General features: G+C 40.8%; 1 pseudogene; it reads left to right on the forward strand.

Moving 5' to 3' along the window:
• The first annotated feature begins 13777 nt into the window (after positions 1-13777).
• LOC102267900 (large ribosomal subunit protein uL14-like) lies at positions 13778-14204 on the forward strand (annotated as a pseudogene).
• Positions 14205-24419: the final 10215 nt, after the last annotated feature.

Below are 24419 nucleotides of genomic sequence, written 5' to 3' on the forward strand. Positions count from 1 at the left end.
ATCAAAGAGCAGATGTCTAGGGACTCTAGTCATTTCCTATATGGTTAACTGGAATTTAGGGTTTGGAAATAAAGTCCTTTCTCCCCCTTTTTGATAGATAAGAGAGTGGATCTTCACAATATTCAAAAGGGAGCAGCTGCCTGTTTTGGCAACCCTTTAGAGGAAAAGAGTGAATATGTGAGGTATTACTGCAAGAATATGAGGGAGAAATTTGAGTAGACAGCCAAGAAAGTGAAGAGTGGAGAACAGTAAATTTAGGAGCTCTCCATATGATGTGGTTTCTCAAAGATGATGTATTAAAAAAAAAAAAAAAAGCAAAGAGAGAGGGGTAGAAATGAAAGGCTTGGAACCGTGAGCATCAAATTGAGGACAAACTTTCCTGAGAGACATTTAAAATGTAATCTGAGAAACAAGCCTAAGACCCAGAAAGGGCAGTTTATCTGGAGCTTGAAATGGAAAGAATCACAAGGAGATTCCCCTACTGTATCAGACTCTCAATGGACCGAGAAATCTGCTGTGCTAATAGCTATGAACCAATTGCTTTGCATGAGATCCAGGCTAGTGCAAATGACTTTGTCAAACTTCAATTTCCCATTTTAAACACAGACCAAGTAATTTCAAGGTGTATATAGCCTATTAAGTTGACTCATTGCAAAGAAGCCAAGTGAGTTTATACTCACAAGGGTTTTCTCCTACAATTCTGAGAAAGACTGAATTAGCCACTTCAGACACATGCTCTTCCCTCTTGGCCCTTCTCACCTTCAGGCTGCACTTTGCCTCCTGTCATCGCTCAGTTCTGGAGTATGCTGTGTTACCCTTATCTGGCATATCTACCAATAGATTCGATGTAGCTACAGAGAATTAATTGTTGATATAAATTTAAAAGTTTCTGTGACTTTCGATAACTCTGTTCTAGACTTAAGCTGACTACTTATCACACTTGGATAAGAGCTGCGCCAATTCTTAGATAATCAAGTGGTATATTTTGCTGAAAGCAACCCTAAAAATTGCCATTTGGACTTGAAATTAAAACTAAATCAAATCCCAGCTGATAAAAGCAACAATCGTTAAAAGGCATTAACATTGAACTATGGCTAAGGAATCATTTAATCAAGCCTTACATATCTGAATTTCTAAATGATAACATCTGATAGCAGGAGGAACTCAGCCCGGTGCTCTCTGATGACCTAGATGGGTGGGATGGGGGTGGGGGAGTGATGGGAGGGGAGCTCTAGAGGGAGGGGATATATGTATGCATATAGCTGATTCATGCTGTTGTACAGCAGAAACTAACACAACATTGTGAAGCAATCATCCTCCAATTAAAAATAAACACATTTTTAAAAATGATAACATCTGAAATAGATTGTCCTCTGCTCCTCAGTCAGATGGAGGGATAGAGAGGCAGGCTGGTCAAAATATTCTGGACTGTCTTCTGGAAGCAATGGAAAGAAACTACAATTTAAAGTGTCTTCCAAATGCTATACACTTTGCACACTGGTTTTTGTACTCTTTATCTCATTGTATCATTGGTGTCACTACTTTTATTTTAAAAATACAGAAATTTAAAATCAAAGAGTTTGTCATTCATTCAAGTTCATACAGCTGTTATGTGGTGCGTCCAGGATGTGTGTTCCAGGCTATGTAACTTTAAATCCATTTGCATTTTATTTTTCAGAAGTTAGTTCTTAAACATTGTTCTGACGGATTTCTTTTCTCTTTAAGACACAACTCCTGGTCTCATCTCATTGAACCTCCCAGGAAAAAGTCACCACCCACTCAAAGAAGAGATACTTCTCACAGATGTAAAAAACAAACTTAGTTTACTGGGGGGGGGGGGGGGGGGGGGAAGGGTGGGGAGGGATAAATTGGGAGATTGGGACTGACATATACATACCATTATATATAAAACTGACTCGATAGACGTGAGCCTGAGTGAACTCCCGGAGTTAGTGATGGACAGGGAGGCCTGGCGTGCTGCGATTCATGGGGTCGCAAAGAGTCGGACACGACTGAGCGACTGATCTGATCTGATCCGAATAAGACTGATAAATAGATAAAGAAGGCTGAGCACTGAAGAATTGATACTTTCAAATTGTGGTGCTGGAGAAGACTCCTGAGAATCCCTTGGACAGCAAAGAGATCAAATCAGTCAATCCTAAAGGAAATCAACTCTGAATATTCATTGGAGGGACTGATGCTGAAGTTGAAATCCCACTACTCTGGCCACCTGATGTGAAGAGACGACTCATTGGAAAAGACCCTGATGCTGGGAAAGATTGAGGGCAGGAGAAGGGGGTGACAGAGGATGAGATGGTTGAATGGCATCACTGACTCCATGAACATGAGTCTGAGCAAAATCCAGGAGACAGTGAAGAACAGGAAGGCCTGGAGTACTGCAGTCCATAGGGTTGCAAAGAGTCAGAGATGACTTAGCAGCTGAACAACAACATCTATATAGCACAGGGAGCTCTACTCAGTACTCTATAGTGACCTATATGGGAAAAGAATCCAGAATGGAGTAGATATATGTATATGTATAACTGATTTTCCTTGCTGTACAGCAGAAGCTAACCCAACATCACAAATCAACTATACTCTAATAAAAAAACAAAAACAAAAACAGAAGAGAGATTTCTGCAAGCCAGGAAGAATTCAATTAAGTCCAAAGTGTCTAAGAAACTAAAATAGGTGTTGAGGACAGGGAACAGAGAATTAGGAACACAAATACAAATATGACATGGTTCTAGCCCTTTGTCTCAATTGTTCTTCTTATGAAGTCTTTTCTGCACCTCCCTTCCCAGAATCTACTTTTCTACAGTATCTATAGTGAGGTCCTCACTGTCCTGGGACATCTTCTCCCATAGCATCTATAATGTTTCATTGCACTTTGAACCTATTAAACAAAGGAGAACGCAGCAATTGATCCTCCTTAGGCAGGAGGAGAGGAAAAAATTGCAAATGAAGTTAACACATTATTCTCCCTACATCTGAGTGTCAGCTCCTTCAGGACAGGAAACGTCACTGTACTGAATGTCTAGTACACAGTCTGGAACACTGTCAGGGTTCAGCATGAACGAGAATGAACCAAAATGAATGACTTCAGTAATTCAATCTAGTAGTCTAAAGAAATAAACAACTAAGAAACAGGGCAGATTAAACAAAGGACCAACTCAACAGATAAGATTTTTCCAAATGGAAGTGTGCTGCTGAAAAAATATATGCTAAAACAAGCCCCGCAAAGTTGAAATATCAGAGAGAAGAATCCATAAAACATGCAGTATAACATTATCTTTTACCTTTTTCTTGTCTTCTGAAAGCATCTTGTAAAGATCATAATTTATTCTGCCCCAGTGTTCCATAATCACAAACCACAGGCAAGGTACACAGTGTTCACTGTAAAAATATTTGTATTTGAATCTCTTCCCCCTCAGCTCATCTTCTGTTATCCAGCTTCACATCTCCTGATGCTGCATCTGGGAATGCTGCATGAAAGGAATCAGACACTTTATTGTATTCATGGAAATATTAATGGCCTGGTAGGTCAGACAGTAAAGAACCTGCCTGCAAAGTGGGAGACCCAAGGTTGACCCCTGGGTCAGGTAGATCCCCTGGAGAAGGGCATTATTCTTGCCTGGAGAATCCCAAGGACAGAGGAGCCTGGTGGGCCCCAGTCCATAGGTTCACAAAGACGCAAACACAACTGAGTGACTAACACTCTCACTTTCTATTTATCGAGTACCTCCTATGGGTCAGGCACCCAGCATCTTCACAGTTCAGTTCAGTTCAGTAGCTCCGTTGTGTCTGATTCTTTGCGACCCCATGGGTTGCAGCACACCAGGCTTCCCTGTCCATTACCAGCTTCTGAAACTTGCTCAAACTCATGTCCATCAAATCGGTGATGCCATCCAACCATCTCATCCTCTGTTGTCCCCTTCTCCTCCTGCCTTCAATCTTGCCCAGCATCAAGGTCTTTTCCAATGAGTCAGTTCTTAGCATCAGGTGGCCGAAGTTTCAGCTTCAGCACCAGTCCTTCCAATGAATATTCAGGACTGATTTCCTTTAGGATTGACTGGTTTGATCTCCTTGCAGTTCAAGGGACTCTCAAGAGTCTTCTCCGACACCACAATTCAAAAGCATCTGGGTGACAACTTACAGCCTTGACGTATTCCTTTCCCAATTTGGAACCAGTCTGCTGTTTCATGTCCGGTTCTAACTATTGCTTCCTAACCTGCATACAAATTTCTCAGGAGACATGTGGGGTGGTCTGGTATTCCCGTCTCTTTAAGAATTTTCCACAGCTCGTTGTGATCCACACAGTCAAAGGCTTTGGCCTAGTCAATAAAGCAGAAATAGATGTTTTTTTGGAATTCACTTGCTTTCTCAATGATCCAACGGATATTGGCAATTTGCTCTTTGGTTCCTCTGCCTTTTCTAAATCCAGCGTGAACATCTGGAAGTTCTTGGTTCACATACTGTTGAAGCCTGGCTTGGAGAATTTTGAACATTACTTTACTAGCATGTGAGATGAGTGCAGTTGTGTGGTAGTTTGAACATTCTTTGGCATTGCCTTTCTTTGGGATTGGAATGAAAACTGACCTTTTCCAGTTCTATGGCCACTGCTGAGATTTCCAAATTTGCTGACATATTGAGTGCGGCAATCATCATCTTTAGATGATGATTTCACAGCATCATCTTTTAGAATTTGAAATAGCTCAACTAGAATTCCATCACCTCCACTAGCTTTGTAGTGATGTTTTGTAAGGCCCACTCGACTTCACATTCCAGGATGTCTGGCTCTAGGTGAGTGATCACATGATTGTGGTTATCTGGGTCATGAAGATCTTTTTTTTCATCTTCAGAACAACCCTAAATACACGGGCATCAGATTTCCTTTTACAGATGGTGATTTCCAAAACCAGGTTAAGTAATTTTCCCCCAAACTCCACAGTAACAGGAAGCAGAGTGAAGAAGTGAATTTTAGTTTTTCTGACTTCAGGGCCAGGGCACTTAAAGACCCACCTGATCAATGGCCTTAGAATTAATTTTTCAGGAAGTAAAGGATATTAAACACCAACTCAAATTCTTCATTCTCAGAGAAAAGGGATCCTCCTTGTAGTGGGTTCTGCTGCTCTAAACTGCCCTTTTGAGGAGAAGTGGCCACTCTGATATACAGTTTCAGCCCAGCTCATCTGCCTTCAGGAACAACATTTGTCCATAGATACAGTTGAGAAGATGGGGCTGAAATGAAGTGTCGCTTTGCTTTGGAGGGCCATATTCTGTGTCAGAGAAAAAGGTCTTATATTTTGCACTGAGTCTACAGCAGGCTCAGGAGGAAGCGTTTTCCCCTCTCACAGTTGCAAATGCTCTACCCAAATGCAGGCATGTAAATAACCAGAATAACTAGAGTCAAACTCAAGCCTCCAGGGAGGGAATTCATAAGCACTGTGCAAAGTGGTTTATAAATGTCATGTTATTATTTCTTAAAATGGGTTAGGCAGGTGTTTATCCACGCTTTTTTATAGACCAAAATGATTCTGCATTCTCGAATCTTTCTCCCGTAGACTGGAAATGGTTACAGGCTGTCCCCAAAGGAGAAAATGAATGCATAAAAGCACATGGTGTGTTAGAGCTGGCAGGAGCCTCAGAGTTCAGCTCACCCAGCCATCATCGCCGTGGCCAGGAGAGCTGGTGACTTGCCTCGGGACACATCCTGGACGCATCAATAGATGAGCTCGGCCGGAAACCCAGCTCTGCTGCTCTCAATCCAGGATGACTTTTATCACACCCCGGGGGGAAGCACTGTTAATTCAGGGAAGCAAGAGTCAGTGTGTCATAGACTGACTTGGAATGCTAATGCAAAGTCAATATGCCATGATGTTTTTTAAAAGAGTATGTGTAAAGATTTTTACATAAACAATGCAAGGTGATTTTTTTAAAATATAGATAAGGAAAATATGAATGGATGGGGAAAAACAATCGTCTTACCACCAGAGACAGTCACTGATTAAACCTTGGTATCCATGCCTCCGGACGTTTCTATGCTTGTGTGTGCTTATAAAGTGATTCGCTTACACACATGGGACCAGGCTATAAACATTCTTTGATAACCAGCTTAGTAGCGTATTTCAGACATCTCTCCAAGCGGATGTATCTTCATTTATGTTATTTTTTATGGCTGACTAGCAGTCCCTGGCATGACTACATAATTTATTAAGCCAGTTCCCTAAGGTAAGACTCTGACATTTTTTCACTAACAAAAGCAACAAAACATGATAACTAAATGGCCTCAACCCCTGCCAGGGCTGTTTCCTCAGGGCTGTGTCTGCATAGACAAGTTACTAACCTCCCAGCCACTTCCTCTACCGGCCATCACGCCTCTCTCGCAGGGGATGTGTGCTGTCTTAGTGGAGGGAACACAGCCAACACATTAGTCGCTTTAGTTCTTATTATTCAGTTGTATGGAATGTTATTATTATTAACAAAAATCTTTTTTAAAATTTATTTTATTGAGGTATAATTGAATTACAATGCAGTGCTGAATTCTGCTGTACAGCACAGTGATACAGTTATGCTCTTACTTACAGTCCTTTTTATATTCTTTTCCATGATGGTTTGTCATAGAATATAGAATACAATTCCTGTGCTATGCAGTAGGACCTTGTTGTTTATCCATCCTATATATAATAGTTTGCATCTGCTAATTCCAAACTCCCAGTCTTTCCCTCCCTCACCTCCCCCATCTCTTGCCAACCACAAATCTATTTTTTATGTCTGTAACTGCTTTTGTTTCATAGATATGTTCATTTCTGCTATATTTTAGATTCCAAATGGAAGTGATATCATATGATATTTGTCTTTTTTTTAAATTTTACTTATTTCACTTAGTATAATATCTCTAGGTCCCTCTTTGGTGCTGCAAATGGCATTATTTCATTTTTTTATGGCTGAGCAGTATCCTATTGTATAATATATATGTACCGCATCTTTATCCATTCATCTCTCGATGGACATTTAGGTTGTTACCATGTCTTGGCTATTGTGAACAGTGCTGGTATGAACATTGGGTGCATGTATCCATTTGTCTGGATATATGCCTAGGAGAGGGATTGCTAGATCATATGAAAACTCTAGTTTTTTGAAGAACCTCCATACCGTTTTCCACAGTGGCTACACAAATTTACATTCCCACCAACAATGTAGGAGGGTTATAAAAATCTTTCTAGCTAGATTTTTGTTCATACTCTCAATTATTTCCTGAGAGTAAGTCCTAGAAATTGCGTGGCTAAATAAAAAAATATTAATAGATTTTTGCATTTAGTGCCAATTGCCCTCTTAAAAGATTGTACCTATTTACTTTTCTGTGGAAAAAAAAAAAGTGCTCATTACCTTACATCTTTTCCACAGCAGTCATTATGATTTTTTAAAAATAATTTTTACCAAATTTAGTGGTTATAAATCTAGATCATTACTGTTTCAATTTTATTTCTTTGTGTGTTGAGAAGTTAAACAGTTTCCATCTATATTTTGGACATTACATCTCTCTTCCTTCCTTTCTCTCTCCTTTTTTGTTTCCTTCATTTAACTTGTCTCTAACACAATTTGATCTCTCTGAAATTGGTCATAAGTTTCAATTAGCAGCTGCTTTAGCCCTTCAGATAAGAAAAAAAAAAAAAGTCCACTGGACTGTTATAAACACCATGAGGACAGAGATGTGGACTGTTTTCCTTCCTGCTATCAATCTTCATAATGCTTGGTTGTGAAATGTTCCCAGTAAACCCTGATGGAATGGCTGAATGAATGGATGCCTGGATGATGGGTGGAAGACTGTAGGAATTATTCCCTAGAGCAGCCTGCAGCAACTGTTATGGCCTAGGTGCCAGGTGTTCCAAGCCTTCCCTTCATTCATTTAAAGAATGATACCCAAGCTGGAGTCACCCCTCTCACTACCAGAAACTCCTTCCCATCCCTTTGGGAGAGTTATCTTGTTATGAGACCACATATATCATCAAGCACACAAGCAACTCAGATTCAGTTTACCTGAAGAGGAGAGCCTGAGTAAGCAGTAAGTATTCATCAGATAGCTGATCTTACCTTTCATGTTCATCAATAAATCTATATTGTGAGTCTACCAAGTGAAGAAACAAGGGCCCAAGGAGAAACAAATATAGGAAGCACATGGAGGTGGGGACAAGCTGTGAAGCTGTCTTCATCCTCAAGGACAGGAGTCCATCCAGGTGATACAAGAGCCAGTAGGTAAGTAACTGTGGTAACGCAGCTGAAAAATGATGGAGCACAACCTTGATCTTAAGGGGCAGTTACTCCACTGCTCTAGCCCATTGCTGCTGTACCAAGAATGTGGGTGTAGAGTTGCCAGAATCTGGAATGTGGTGTGAAATAGCCTGATTGAATGTTGGTTTAGTTTTGCAACCATTATGTAGGGCCAACAAAATGTTAGATCTGTCACTTGTTGGCAGCCTACACCCAGGAAACTGTTCAACTTCAGCTTCTTCAGTGTCAGGGCATAGACTTGGATTACTGTGATATTGAATGGTTTGCCTTGGAAATGAACAGAGATCATTCTGTCATTTTTGAGATTGCATCCAAGTACTGCATTTTGGACTCTTTTGTTGACTATGATGACTACTCCATTTCTTCTAAGGGATTCCTGCCCACAGTAGTACACATAATGGTCATCTGAGTTAAATTCACCCATTCCAGTCCTTTTTAGTTCGCTGATTCCTAGGATGTCAACATTCACTCTTGCCATCTCCTGTTTGACCACTTCCAGTTTGCCTTGATTCATGGACCTGACATTCCAGGTTCCTGTGCAATATTGCTCTTTACAGCATTGGACCTTGCTTCTATCATGTCACATCCACAACTGGATGTTGTTTTTGCTTTGGCTCCATCCCTTCATTCTTTCCAGAGTTATTTCTCCATTGATCTCCAGTAGCATATGCCAAAGCCTTTGACTGTGTGGATCACGATAAACTGGAAAATTCTGAAAGAGATGGGAATACCAGACCACCTGACTTGCCTTTTACGAAACTTGTATGCAGGTCAAGAAGCAACAGTTAGAATTGGACATGGAACAACAGACTGGTTCCAAATAGGAAAAGGAGTATGTCAAGGCTGTATATTGTCACCCTGCTCATTTAATTTATATACAGAGTACATCATGAGAAATGCTGGGCTGAAGGAAGCACAAGCTGGAATCAAGATTGCCAGGAGAAACATCAATAACGTCAGATATGCAGATGTTACCACCCTTATGGCAGAAACTGAAGAAGAACTAAAGAGCCTCTTGATGAAAGTGAAAGAGGAGAGTGAAAACACTGGCTTAACACTCAACATTCAGAAAACTAAGATCATGGCACTCGGTCCCAACATTTCATGGCAAATAGATGGGGAAACAGTGGAAACTGTGGCTGACTTTATTTTGGGGGGCTCCAAGATCATTGCAGATGGTGATTGCAGCCATGAAATTAAAAAATGCTTACTCCTTGGCAGGAAAATTATGACCAGCCTAGACAGTATATTAAAAAGCAGAGACATTACTTTGTCAACAAAGGTCCGTCTAGTCAAGGCTATGGTTTTTCCAGTGGTTGTATGGATGTGAGATTTGGACTATAAAGAAAGCTGAGCACAGAAGAATTGATGCTTTTGAACTGTGGTGTTGGAGAAGATTCTTGAGGGTCCCTTGGACTGCAAGGAGATCCAACCAGTCCACCCTAAAGGAAATCAGTTCTGGGTGTTCATTGGAAGGACTGATGTTGAAGCAGAAACTCCAATATTTTGGTCACCTGATGCAAAGAGCTGACTCATTTGAAAACACCCTCATGCTGGGAAAGATTGAAGGCAGGAGGAGAAGGGGACGACAGAGCATGAGATGGTTAGATGGCAGCACCAACTCAATGGACACGGGTTTGTGTGAACTCTGGGAGTTGGTAATGGGCAGGGAGGCCTGGCATGCTGCAGTTCATAGGGTTGCAGAAGGTTGGACACGACTGAGAGACTGAACTGAACTGACTGACTGACCCAGGAAACTGACAACTCAGAAAATAAAGCAGCCATGGTACAAATGAGGGGTGCAGGTGGTAAAGAGAAGAGGTCACCAGGGAAGGAGGAGTGCTTATGGGAGAGGCAGCTGAAGGCAGAGGAAGGCAGGGACCTCATTTTGTAGGACAGATGTTTAGATAGGTTGAAAGGACCATTGAATGAATCCCTCAGTCTTTCAAAAGCTATAACCAACAAAGAACTGGTGTGCAGGGCATGGATGCTAAGTTAGGCAGAATTCATTAGGCCAAGTGGATCTATAACTATTGTGAATATAGGATTTGGCAAATTCAGTTAGACCTTACAGGGCTACAGTTTGGGGAAGTTGGCAAGCCTCAGTCTCCGCAGGATGGAAAATCCTCTCCAACCTCCACCGAATCACAGGTGCACCTCTTACCCTATTTTTTCACCCTGAAAGTCACCCAGGATACTGCCAATTTTGGACACCCACAGGCAGGGATGCCATGGCAGCCTCAACCAGCCTCACAAGAATCAGAAGACTCGCGAGCCTGACATTGCAGAATTTATACCAGGAGGCTCCCATTTTAAAAGCTGCTGCCCATCCTCTTCCCCTTTAAACAGCAAACTCGTGTATGATGTTCCATTTTTTGGCTTGAAAATGCTCCAGCTGAGTACTTGCATGGTTACCATGGCAACTATCAGGTAGCATCGTCTTGTGCCTGAAGCTGAGACTGTCAGCAAGAAAGCCAATACAGTAGTATATTGTTTCTTCCTGGACTAATCTTTTAAACTGTAGCCTATAGAGTTCCCATAATATATTCAATCAGAAGCTTGAGTGGTTTATTGAATTTAATGTGTCATGGCTCTCCTTTGACGGTGCAATCCATTCAGCAGTCGGCCTTTATTTTGAATTTTCTCCTTGGCAGTGAAAAGTGCAGAGCTTACTGTGGTGCACGTTTTGTGATTTCGGAGACTTTAAGAAAGAAAATGGATTTGTACACACAGACACTGTCTTTTGAATCTCACACTAGTTGAAGAATTATTTATCTTATTTTGACTGGACCCAGGTGGGCTATTTGCCAAACATCTGATTTCTAGATATCGTATATATCACCAGGGAAGAGCTAATATATTTCTGTGATTGGTGAACCCTCTAAGGAGACGAGAAGTAAAAGTCAGCTGGTTCAGTCAAACAGTGGCTGTCAATTCCAAGTCCTCCAGGGTGTTCCCTCCATCCATTTCCTAAGAGAGAGGCCACATTCCCCACCTCCCCACCCCAGCCTCCTGGGTGTGAGAGACAGGTAAGGTAAGCAGAGGGTGTGACCACACTTACTGTGGAAGGGCCAGCATAATAAGACATCATGATTGGAAGTGCTCTTTGGGGTCAAAAACATGAGAGGTTCCATCGTTCCAGAAACTTTCAGAGTAGATGAGAAACTAGGCTAGAAGATTTAATGAGTTGCTGTGCACTTGTGCTCAGACCTTTAAAAGTCTGACAGAATTGTGTGTAAACACTGGAATCACTTTTTGTGTTATGCTTCTTTGAGTGTGAAACAACTCAGCATGGGATTGGACTGCATGGACATAGCTTGGTACATATTACAATTTTTTAATTGAAATTTTAAATGTTTCTAGTAAGTTAATAGTGTTATCAAACTGCTGTGCCTAGTCGCTCAATTGTGTCTGACCCTTTGCGGTCCCACGGACTGTAGCCCACCAGGCTTCTCTGTCATGGGGATTCTCCAGGCAAGAATATTGGAGTGGGTTGCCATTCCCTTCTCCAGGGGATCTTCCCAACCCAGGAATCAAACCTGCATCGCCTGCTTTGCAGGCAGATTCTTTACCATCTGAGCCACCAGGGGAGCCCATCAAACTACTGACTAATTATAAAATCTTTACTATTAGGATTTCATTCAGTGAATGTTAGCTGAACACCCACACTGTTTTAATTTTTTTTTTAACTGAGAGGCACAAACACCTCCATCATTGATCCAAGCATGAAACTTTTTGGTAGTTTATTATTTACTTACTTACTAATACCTTACGAACTCCCGTGCACCCATCATTCTCTAGTCACAGTTCTAGGTGTTGTGGGAAGTACAGAGATGAAGGAAACAGGTCACACCTTTCAAGATGTGAAATTTGATGTGATAAGTGTGATAATTTGGTGTGATAGGCTGATAGCGGCTTCCAAAGACTATGTCCAAATCCTACTCCTAGGAACCTACGACTATCATTTCATTTAGAAAAAAATAAAGTCTTTGCAAATATAATTATGATAAGGATCTAAAAATGCGTAGATAACTGAATTCTCTATTGTTGTTAATGTTCAGTCTCTAAGTCGTGTCCAACTCTTTGTGACTCCGTGGACTACAGCACGCCTGTCTTCCCTGTCCTCCACTGTCTCACGGAATTTGCTCAAATTCATTTCCATCGAGTCAGTGATGCTGTCTAACCATCTCATCCTCTGGCGCTCTCTTCTCCTTTTGCCTTCAATCTTTCCCAGCATCAGGGTGTTTTCCAACAAGTTGGACATTCACATCAGGTGGTCAAAGTACTGGAGCATCAGCACCATTCCTTCCAATGAATATTCAGGATTGATTTCCTTTAGGATGGACTGGTTTGAACTCTTTGCAGTCCAAGTGACTCTCAAGAGTCTTCTCCAGCACCGCAATTCCAAACCATCAATTATTCAGCACTCAGCTTATTTTATGATCCAAATCTCACATCTGTACATGACTACTGGAAAAACCATAGCTTTGACTATACATACCTTTGTCAGCAAAGTGATATCTCTGCTTTTTAATAAGCTAAGTTTGTCATAGTTTTTCTTCCAAGGAGCAAGCGTCTTTTAATTTCATGGATGCTGTGCTCATCCGCAGTAATTTTGGAGCCCAAGAAAATAAAGTCTGTCACTGTTTCCACTAGAATTCTCTGAGTGAACCCTAAATATCATCAGAGAGAGACGGAGCTTTGTCTCACCCAAACAGAAGATAAGGCACTGTGAAGACAGAGGCATAAATTTGAGTGATGTCAGTACAAGCCCAATGAACACCAAGAAATCCCAGCAGACATCAGAGGTTGGAAGAGGCATGGAGAAAATTCTCCTCTAGAACCTCCAGCAGAAGTATCGCCCTACTGCTACCTTGGCTTCAGACTTCTGGGCTCCAGAACTGTGGGAGAATATATTTCTATTGTTTCAAGCCAGCATGGTTGTGATAATCTGTCACAGCACCTACAGGAAAGTAATACATTTGGTATGATATGTGAGGCATGCATATGAGCAGCTCTAAGGGCAACAACTATAATAACTAGCATTTACCAAACACCTCTACGCTAAGCATTTTATGTGCGTTATTTCTTTAGTTCTCCAAACAATACTATGGGGCAGGGACCGTAATCACCTCCATTTTATATATGAGGTAATTGAGTCTCAATGTGTTAGAAAACCATCCCAAAGTCTTAGATCGAATTAGGGACATTCAAGAGATTCAAACACTAAATACTGAAAAATATATCAACTCACCCCCAAGGTAATGAAAACATACTCACACAACTTGATCTCTAAAGTACAGATCATCTATGTGTGTTGAAATCAAGGATGCTTCTTTTTAGACTTTCTGATAGAAAAATTCTGATTTGTTTAACAGAAGCCTCACTTTTCTCTACCATTTGGGCCTTTATACTGGTACTCTAAGCCATACTGCATCTACCCAATAGGAAAATTGCTGCGTTTTATCTCTTTCTGGCATTCAAGATGTCAAAGTAGGGACATGGTAACTCCTCTGGTGCAAAATTCCAGATTTCCTTGTCTCTTCCAGTTGGAGCCATGACCAACCATGCTGGCAACACAGGAGCCAAAAATTTGTATATCATCTCTGTGAAAGAGAACAAGAGATGACTAAATAGACTTCCTGCTGCTGGTGTGGGTGAGATGGAGATAGCCACAGTGAATAAAAGCCAACCAGAGTTCAGAAAGAAGGTACATCCAGCAGTGGTAATTCAACAATGAAAGTCATACTGGAGAAAAGACAGTGTGTTTCTTTATTTTGAAGATGACATAGGAATCATACACAGTAAACAATAAGGGAGAAATGAAAGGTTCTGCTGTCACAGGACCAGACACTGAGGAGTGTGCAGACTTGTGGCCCAAGATTGCATCCAGCACTGACAGCGCTGCATGATTCTTCAGTGTATTTGTAAAAAAAAAAAAAAAAAAATAAAATTAAAAATGATTTGCTCCCTGCCCACACCCAACCAAAAAGACAAGAAAAGAAAATAGCTATGTTTGTCTAACACAAAAATGTGTAAAATACCTTCAGGAAATATGGAATCAACCAGTTTTGCTGAAGCAAAGCTGTTTATATCAGAGTTATAAGAAAGGAAAGCAGAATTTTGTTCCAAGCCCAAAGACTGCAGAGAACAAGGGGAATCAGACCTGGACTTGATCCAGTCAGAAGTTGGTGGAGATGACTAGGAAAGAATACTTAGATTAGTGATCGGGGTCACGGGTGACTTTGAACCTACAGGGTTTGGGTGAGAATAATGGTAGTTGAGGGACTTAAGGAAGAACTGGGAGGTGTGGAAACAGAAGCAGCTGAAATAAGCTTCTTCCTGGAGGTGCCTGGCAGCAGAAGAAAGAAGACAAACAGAATGAGGGTGAGGGGGCAAGTGGGTGGGCATCAGAGGGTCAAGCCTCTCCTCTGCAGGAGAGAACTGGTGAGGGAGGGCCTGAAAGAGACCGGAAAGGAAGACAGTGATTTCTTTTAGCCCAGGGTGTAAGCCAAGTCTAGCAAGACCAGTAATGCTGAAGAATCTGAAGTTGAACAGTTCTATGAAGACCTACAAGACCTTTTAGAACTAACACCCCAAACAGATGTCCTTTTCATTATAAAGGACTGGGATGCAAAAGTAGGAAGTCAAGAAACACCTGGGGTAACAGGCAAATTTGGCTTTGGAATACGGAATGAAGCAGGGCAAAGGCTAATAGAGTTTTGCCAAGAGAACGCACTGGTCATAGCAAACACCCTCTTCCAACAACACAAGAGAAGACTCTACACATGGACATCACCAGATGGTCAACACCGAAATCAGATTGATTATATTCTTTACAGCCAAAGATGGAGAAGCTCTATACAGTCAGCAAAACAAGACCAGGAGCTGACTATGGCTCAGATCGTGAACACCTTATTGCCAAATTCAGACTGAAGTTGAAGAAACTAGGGAAAACAACTAGACCATTCAGGTATGACCTAAATCAAATCCCTTATGATTGTACAGTGGAAGTGAGAAATAGATTTAAGGGACTAGAGCTGATAGAGTGCCTGATGAACTATGGAATGAGGCTCATGACATTGTACAGGAGACAGGGATCAAGACCATCCCCATGGAAAAGAAATGCAAAAAAGCAAAATGGCTGTCTGGGGAGGCCTTACAAATGGCTGTGAAAAGAAGAGAAGTGAAAAGCAAAAGAGAAAAGGAAAGATATAAGCATCTGAATGCAGAGTTCCAAAGAATAGCAAGGAGAGATAAGAAAGCCTTTCTCAGCAATCAATGCAAAGAAATAGAGGAAAACAACAGAATGGGAAAGACTAGAGATCTCTTCAAGAAAATTAGAGATGCCAAGGGAACACTTCATGCAAAGATGGGCTCGATAAAGGACAGAAATGGTATGGACCTAACAGAAGCAGAAGATATTAAAAAGAGGTGGCAAGAATACACAGAAGAACTGTACAAAAAGATCTTCATGACCCAGATGATCACGATGGTGTGATCACTCACCTAGAGCCAGACATCCTGGAATGTGAAGTCAAGTGGGCCTTAGAAAGCATCACTACGAACAAAGCTAGTGGAGGTGATGGAATTCCAGTTGAGCTATTTCAAATACTGAAAGATGATGCTGTGAAAGTGCTACACTCAATATGCCAGCAAATTTGGAAAACTCAGCAGTGGCCACAGGACTGGAAAAGGTCAGTTTTCATTCCAATCCCAAAGAAAGGCAATGCCAAAGAATGCTCAAACTACCACACAATTGTACTCATCTCACATGCTAGTAAAGTAATGCTCAAAATTCTTCAAACCAGGCTTCAGCAATACATGAACCGTGAACTTCCTGATATTCAAGCTGGTTTTAGAAAAGGCAGAGGAACCAGAGATCAAATTGCCAACATCTGCTGGATCATGGAAAAAGCAAGAGAGTTCCAGAAAAACATCTATTTCTGCTTTATTGACTATGCCAAAGCCTTTGACTGTGTGGATCACAATAAACTGTGGAAAATTCTGAAAGAAATGGGAATACCAGACCACCTGACCTGCCTCTTGAGAAACCTATATGCAGGTCAGGAAGCAACAGTTAGAACTGGACATGGAACAACAGACTGGTTCCAAATAGGAAAAGGAGTACATCAAGGCTGTATCTTGTCACCCTGCTTATTTAACTTATCTGCAGAGTACATCATGAGAAACTCTGGGCTGGAAGAAGCACAAGCTGGAATCAAGATTGCCGGGAGAAATATCAATAACCTCAGATATGCAGATGACACCACCCTTATGGTAGAAAGTGAAGAGGAATTAAAAAGCCTCTTGATGAAAGTGAAAGAGGAGAGTGGAAAAGCTAGCTTAAAGCTCAACATCCAGAAAACGAAGATCATGGCATCTGGTCCCATCACTTCATGGGAAATAGATGGGGAAACAGTGGAAACAGTGTCAGACTTTATTTTTTTGGGCTCCAAACTCACTGCAGATGGTGATTGCAGCCATGAAATTAAAAGACGCTTACTCCTTGGAAGGAAAGTTATGACCAACCTAGATAGCATATTGAAAAGCAGAGACATTACTTTGCCAACAAAGGTCCATCTAGTCAAGGCTATGGTTTTTCCAGTGGTCATGTGTGGATGTGAGAGTTGGACTGTGAAGAAAGCTGAGCACCAAAGAATTGATGCTTTTGAACTGCGGTGTTGGAGAAGATTTTTGAGAGTCCCTTGGACTGCAAGGAGATCTAACCAGTCCATTCTAAAGGAGATCAGTCCTGGGTGCTTATGGGAAGGACTGATGTTAAAGCTGAAACTCTAATACTTTGGCCATCTCATGCGAAGAGTTGACTCATTGGAAAAGACCCTGATGCTTGGAGGGATTAGGGGCAGGAGGAGAAGGGGACGACAGAGGATGAGATGGCTGGATGGCATCACTGACTCAATGGACGTGAGCTTGAGTGAACTCTGGGAGTTGGTGATGGACAGGGAGGCCTGGCATGCTGCGATTCATGGGGTCACAAAAAGTCAGACACGACTGATCTACTGAACTGAACTGAACAAGACCTAAATTTCAAGTGTTAAGTGTTAGTCACTCAGTCGTGCCTGACTCTTTGTGACCCCATGGACTACAGCCCACCATGCTCCTCTGTCCATGAGATTTTCCAGGCTAGGATACTGGAGTGGGTTGCCATTTCCTTCTCCAGGGCATCTTCCCAACCCAGGGATTGAACCCTGGTCTCCCGCACTGCAGGCAGATTCTTTCCCGAGTGAGCTACAAGGGAAGCCCCCTAAATTCCAAAGCACATGGATTAAACTCAGCTCAGAAACTCTCAGAATGTTCCAGGGAGGTGCTGGAAGGCCCTGCAGGGGGCCTAAAGTCAGGTTTCAGAAATACTAATGCTTTGATGATGTCTGTTTTTTAGTTTTTGCATGAGTCAATACCTTCATTCAAAAAATATTTTACTAATATTTAAAGTAGCTAAAACAGAATTTATGCATTTCCTTCTTACCCTGGCACAGAGGCCGTGTGTAATAAACATGAGCTGAAGGAAGGCGTGGTGTCTAATAGCATAGTTCTGCCACGTGTGTGAGCTCTGTGACCTTGGGCAAGTTACCCAGGCCGCTTCCCTGATCTCCAAAGTCCAGATAGTAACATCTCAGTCACAGAGTAGTCACAAGCACTGATGGAGGTAACAGTGTGAAGCATGTAGCTGAACAGCCTGCAGCTCATACACAAAGGTCTTCTCAAGTTGTTGAGACCATGTTGTGAAAGCTGTGCAACAGAGTGGTCAGGACAGAAACTGTGAGGCAAGCACGCCTGACCTCCATCCAGTTCAGTAGCTCACTGGCTACATGACCATGGACCATTGACTTCACCTCCATAAAGATGGTATTTCATTGGTAAAATGTGGATAATAATATTCATGTTTTTAGGGGTATTGTAAGGATTGAATGAGCTATCACATGGAGATCTGGCCTCTCTCTCCTTTGACATTAATATGCAAATTTTAATATAATATTTCACTTTTAAATGGAAAAAGAAAATGAACCCTCTAGTAAAAGCTATTTGGATGTGTTCTCTTATGTTTTAAATAAACATTGCTCTGATTTCTTTCTTTAGTTTAAAAGATAAATATTAATAGATCCAAACCCATAAATTTAATGTCATTCCTTTCTGGATGAAAAAGCATTCCCAATCTCTCTATTCTGAATGAGGTAGAACTTGAGAAATTTACATGTATCTGTGACAACATAAAACTCCATAGTGTTCCTCAGTCTAGTCTCTCTTTGGTTGGTTTCAGTACCTCCAGGTGTGTCAAATGAAAAAGGTTCACACTTTCTCTACCCCAGATGATGTGAGATAAATTGGAAGGATAGCAAGTAAGACTTGAGAAGATTTGAGAATGTACATTCTTACAGTTCACACAGCCCCTGAGTGTCAATCCACTCAGAATTTCATTTCTAGATGCTTATTGAAGACAAGAAAATTAAAATATAACAATTAGATCTGATACTTCAGGGTCTAAAATCCCACGAGATTCTGCTTGACTAAAAATGGTCCATGCAGAAACTTTCAAAACATGAAATTAGTTTGAATATATTACAAACTCTTCTCACACATACTAATAACATACAAATGAACTTGATACCAGATCACAGAGACAGTCGTAGCAAGCATGCTAATTCAATGTTTTGAGTAATAAACTGGAAACAGCCATGTGTCCTAACCACCACTCTATGCACACGTACAGTGCATAGTGACTGAGTGTTCATGAGACTTGGAAATGTTTAAAATAAGATCCCTGACATATAAAGGCTCAGGGTTCAATGGGGAAGAAAAATTCATAAGGGTTCAATTTACACGTGAAATAGAGGGGTCATGGGTGATTGGAATACACAGTTTATGTAGAATGAAGATCTTAAGCTGAATTCGCTGTTTTGCAAAATATTTAATTATTTGGCTTTTAATTCACTAGCTACAGATTGAAAATAACGGTTGATGGAAATCAATTTTTAGCAAAATTGTTGTGTTGTTCAGTCGCTAAATTGTGTCTTACTCTTTGTGACCCCATGGACTGCAGCACACCAGGCTCCCCTGTCCTTCACTTACTATCCCCTAAGTTTGCTCAAATTCATGTGCATTGAGTCAGTCATGCTATGTAACCACTTCATCCTCTTCCATCCGGTCTCCTTTTGCCTTCAATCTTTCCCAGCATCAGGGTCTTTTCCAATGAGTCGGCTCTTTACATCAGGTGGCCAAAGGACTGGAGCTTCAGCTTCAGCATCAGTCCTTCCACTGACTATTCAGGGTTGATTTCCTTTAACATTGACTGGTTTAATTTCCTTGCTGTCCAAGGGACTCTCAAGAGTCTTCTTCAGCACCACAATTCCAAAGCATCAATTCTTTGGCACTTAGCCTTCTTTATGGTCCAACTCTCACTCTTGTATATAACTACTGGAAAAACCTATACGGATCTTTGTTGGCAAAGTGATGTCTCTGCTTTTTTAATACGCTGTCTAGGTTTGTCATAGCTTTCCTCCCAACGAGCAAGAATCTTTTAATTTCATGGCTGTAGTCACCATCCACAGTGATTTTGGAGTCCAAGAAAATAAAACCTGTCACCGGTTCTACTTTTTCTCTATTTGTTTAAAGTGATGGCAGTGGATACCATAATCTTAGTTTTTTGAATGTTGAGTTTTAAACCAGCTTTTTCACTCTCCTCTTTCATCCTCATCAAAAGGCTCTTTAGTTCCTCTTTGCCTTCTGCTATTAGAGTGTTATCATCTATCATCTGTATATCTGAGGTTGATGATATTTCTCCTGGCAATCTTGATTCCAGCTTGTGTTTCATCCAGTCTGGCATTTCACATTTAGCAAAATAGTAAGCCCTAATTCTGAATTCTTCCTTTTAAAGATATCCATCTCTTCTGCCTCTAATGGGAAATTAAGGTCTCAGTGCTACATCATTTTGAAAAATCTACTGAAAAATAGATTTGAAAAATAAGTCTGTTGAAAAATATAAATTCAGACAACCTATTGTTTAGTTGTTCTCAACTGCACCAAAATAACAATTTGAGTGGTGGATTGTTGCCAGGTTTGTTTCTCATTAACTTGGTTAGTAGGTACACTAGTTACAAAATAAGTGAATTCAGAGACAGCAAAAGGCTGCAAGAAAATAAATCACTCAAGAATTACAAACAGTAATATTACTGGAACAGAGGAAAGAGTCAATTAAACAGAAATTTCCAAGAAGTCAGCACTTTCTTTCTTTTTTTTTTGTAAATTCAAGGTTTAGATGTATTTTGAAAGTGTTTGAACTGGAAAGCTCAGAAGCTGGTTCTAATCTTGCCTCTGACTTTATCTACATCTGGACAAGTCACCACATTTGGTGTCATTTTCCAAAGCCTATAAAATGAGGGGTTGGTATTGATCAGAACTCTTTTGGATGCCAGTAAAAGAAATCCAATTCAAACTGGCTTAATTTACAAGAGGGGAGGCTTTATTGATTTATACTACTGAAACGGGCATAACAGCTTCAGGTATAGCTGGATCTAGGAGCTTTAAATTATGCCACCAGGGAATGATAGCTCTCCTTTTATTAGCTCTAATTTGTATGGTGTTGGCTTCATCTTCGGGCATGTTATCCCACTATGATGACAAGATCTCTCCTCTCAGCTCCAAGCTTACTTCCTAAAACTTAAAACCCAGAGAAAAGAGTTTATCGCTCATCATAGCGCCAGAAAAAAAAAATCCCACAACTGAATTTCATTGAATTTGATTGACTTGAGTCATATTCCTAAATCACTCACTGTATGAATAGGGAATGCAGTGTTTCAGCTGGCCAGACCTAGGTGCAATGCTGTGCTTTGGAGCCAGGAGTAGAGTCAATACCTACATAGCCTGAGAGTGAGGGAAGATTGATTTCCAGAGAAAAACCAAGGGTCAGCTATAGAATAAAGGGAAAGTGGAGTTTGAAAGTTCAAAACAATAGATGTCCACTGTAGGATAAAGCAACTGCCTCTAAGGCCCCTTGAACCCCTAAAATTGCCCCTTGAAACTTTTTATTAGGTAAGGAGATCATTACCCCCAAAATTGGAATAATTTGCCCATCTCACAGCTAATTAATGACAGACACTGAATCCTGATCCCTTAACTCACCATATTGTGTTTTAATATCTTTTCAAGGATTCTAATCCCAGGGATCACAACACACTCAACATAAGATGGTTCACAAAGTGTGAACTCTACCACCTCAGGCAAGTATCATAATGAAGATCATTTCCTATATTTCTTCTGAAGATGCTGTCAGGAACCTCTGATCACTTATCGTAGGTGTAACAGAAAGTCTCAGCCTTGCCTAATTTGGTTGGCTGAGCCCACTTCAAATGCTGGCACCTGTTTCTAGTCCAGCTGAAGATGCCTTGAGTTCTCATTTTAAATGTCTAAGAAGAACACGTTTGTGGTTACCATAGCAACAGTCTAGCGGTGACTCGTGTGTGGAGATGGGAATGCTCACAACAACACTGTTTCTTCTTCTTGATCTAGACTAGCTCTGCAGTGGACCCAGGCAAGGGTGATTTTCTTTTTTAAGTTTCTCAGATGATAATGCATGGTCAGTGTTAGGAGCCCTGATCTAGCCCTTTAAATTCTTATTAAGGCAGGTTTAGCTGAGAGTTCAAATAGTTCATTCAATCCCACACCTTTTGTTTCACTTCAGAGCTTCCCCTAGTGCATATCTGGTGACTTATTTTAAATTGCATTTTTTCTGTCTTCTCAAAGGAAAGGATATTGTCCACTCTGGGACATTATGTGATTTCTGGCTTTCCAAGGTGCAAACTCATGAATATTCTTAATTAGAACTGTGGTTTCTCCATCTCTTTCAAATTGGGCTGTGTTGGAACTTAATTGCAGCAAGAGACTTGGAACATCTGGCAGGTCTGAAACAGCCATGATCTGTGGTTCTGAATATACGGTATGAATTACCAGCAGAGTGATGCATCACTGTGATTGCTGATATGCTGTGGAGATGCGGAGGAAGAAGGAAGCAAAGCAAATAATGACCTCTCAATTAAGTTTTCCAAAAGGCTCAGATGATTAACTGGCTACAGGCAAAGTTTACTTCTCAATCACAAACATAAGCAACAACATAAAACAGGCACACCTGCCATCTCAATAATTTAGGGATGGTGAAAAGAAACATCTCATTTTTTTTTTTAACATTAGCAGGCTGCCCAATGTTTGGCAGCTCTTTTTCAAGGGATTTTTATTTTTCTTTCTTCATTTGTGTGGAGCTTAAAATAAGTTCTATTCAGTCTTATATTATTGACTTGATTTATGTCAAAACATTGTACTGGTGATGACCTTGGAAGGAATAGACATCTTCAAGGGAATATGGCTTGTTATTTAAGATGTGATCCTTAGAAACTGGGTGAGAAATGTTTAGTAGAGAAATTCCACCTGATGTTTTAGATCTTAATGGATTAAATTTAAATGTTTATGATTGAAAATCGTGTTGAGAGTTTTGGTAAACCGTGAGAATTTGTTCAATAAATATGGAGCATACACTATTTGCAAACTTTTAAAATGCTACAAGGAATATAAAGATGCATGTTCTTAGGATGTTTACAATATGTAAGAGGAGATGGGAGAGCCATTATTAATCAGAATACTAGGCCAGATGTGATAATGTATGATAGTATTTCAAAATAGGTAGACTTTGAACTTGGCAGAGGAGAGCAAATCATGTAAAAGGACCAGTAGAGGCAAAAATTCACAAGAGACAAAGAGTGTGGCAAGAAAAATCCACAAGACGAAGGGTGTGGCAAGAAAACTTCACAAGAGACAGGGAGTGGCAGATAAGACTCATTAAGTGTCTATAGTGTGAGAAGCAAGGTACAGATTTTTTTACACGTTATCACAGTTCATTCTTGAAACAACCTCCTGAGCTTATTTCCAGATAATTCTCACATAAATAGATCGAAGCTCTTTTAAAAAAAGTTATTGGAATATCATTCTTCACAATGTTGTGTTAGTTTCTGCTGTACAAAGAAGTCAATCAGCAATATGTATACATAAACGCCCTCCGCCTTGGACCTCCCTCCCCACCACATCCCACCTCTCTAGGTCACCACAAAGCACCAAGCTGAGCTCCCTGTGCTATGCAGCAGCTTCCTAGCAGCTATACTACCCATGGTGTTGGCATATGCCAATGCCACTCTCCCAATTCATCCCACGCTCCCCTTCCCCGCCATGTCCACACTTCTGTTTGTTATGTCTGCATCTCTATCCTGCCCTGGAACTAATTCATCTGTACCAGTTCTCTAGATTCCACATACCTGAGTTAATATGTAATACTTGTTTTTCTCTTTCTGATTTATTTCACGCTGTATGATAGACTCTAGCTCTGTCCACATCTTGACTCCCTTTCTGACACGAATCCATATACTTGGGTGGGTCTTTGGTGCTTTGTCTTCTTCCCCAATACCTTGTGAGATATCTTTCCTAAACCAATGCAGGGTTCTTGTTGGAAGGAGTTCAAGTAGGATAGATAAATGCAATTGAGTGAGCCTGGAAGTGGGGAGATATGTGTTGAGGCCATGGCCCAGGCGCAGCATGAGCTGATAATGACTTGACCTAGATTTCAGCAGTAAATGTAGAATAGAGGGTACACATGAGACATTAAGGACAAAACATTTTCAAAAGATAGCAAGGAGAGCTTTTCTAGCTTGTAGATTTGTTTGTACCATGAAAACGACTTCTGTTCTCAATGAGGTTTAGGGTAATTTTTTCCTTCCTCTTCCAAAAGCTATAGTTCTATCTAAGTTTTGGCCAGAAGGCTGTATTCTCTCTAGTTATAAAATAGAATATCAGCAGGTGGTCTCAGAAAAGAATTTTCCTAACATGCTGTACACTTTGTCAGGAAAATTTTTTCAGACTGCTAGATTTTTTTTTTCTTAAATCATAACTTCGTTTCCAGATATTTAAACCTTTATTTCCATTTAGCTTGCTTTGAAAAGCAGCAGATTAGCTGGAGCCCAAGATTGTCTATGATGAGCTGAGCGGCAGAGAACGGCCACAGTATGGGAGCTGAGAACGCGAGTCATTTGTCTTTTAGCAGGCACACACAAATGATCCTTTCCCTGCCA

This window comes from Bos mutus, chromosome 2, assembly GCF_027580195.1.
Source record: "Bos mutus isolate GX-2022 chromosome 2, NWIPB_WYAK_1.1, whole genome shotgun sequence".
NCBI classification, from domain to species: Eukaryota; Metazoa; Chordata; class Mammalia; order Artiodactyla; family Bovidae; genus Bos; species Bos mutus.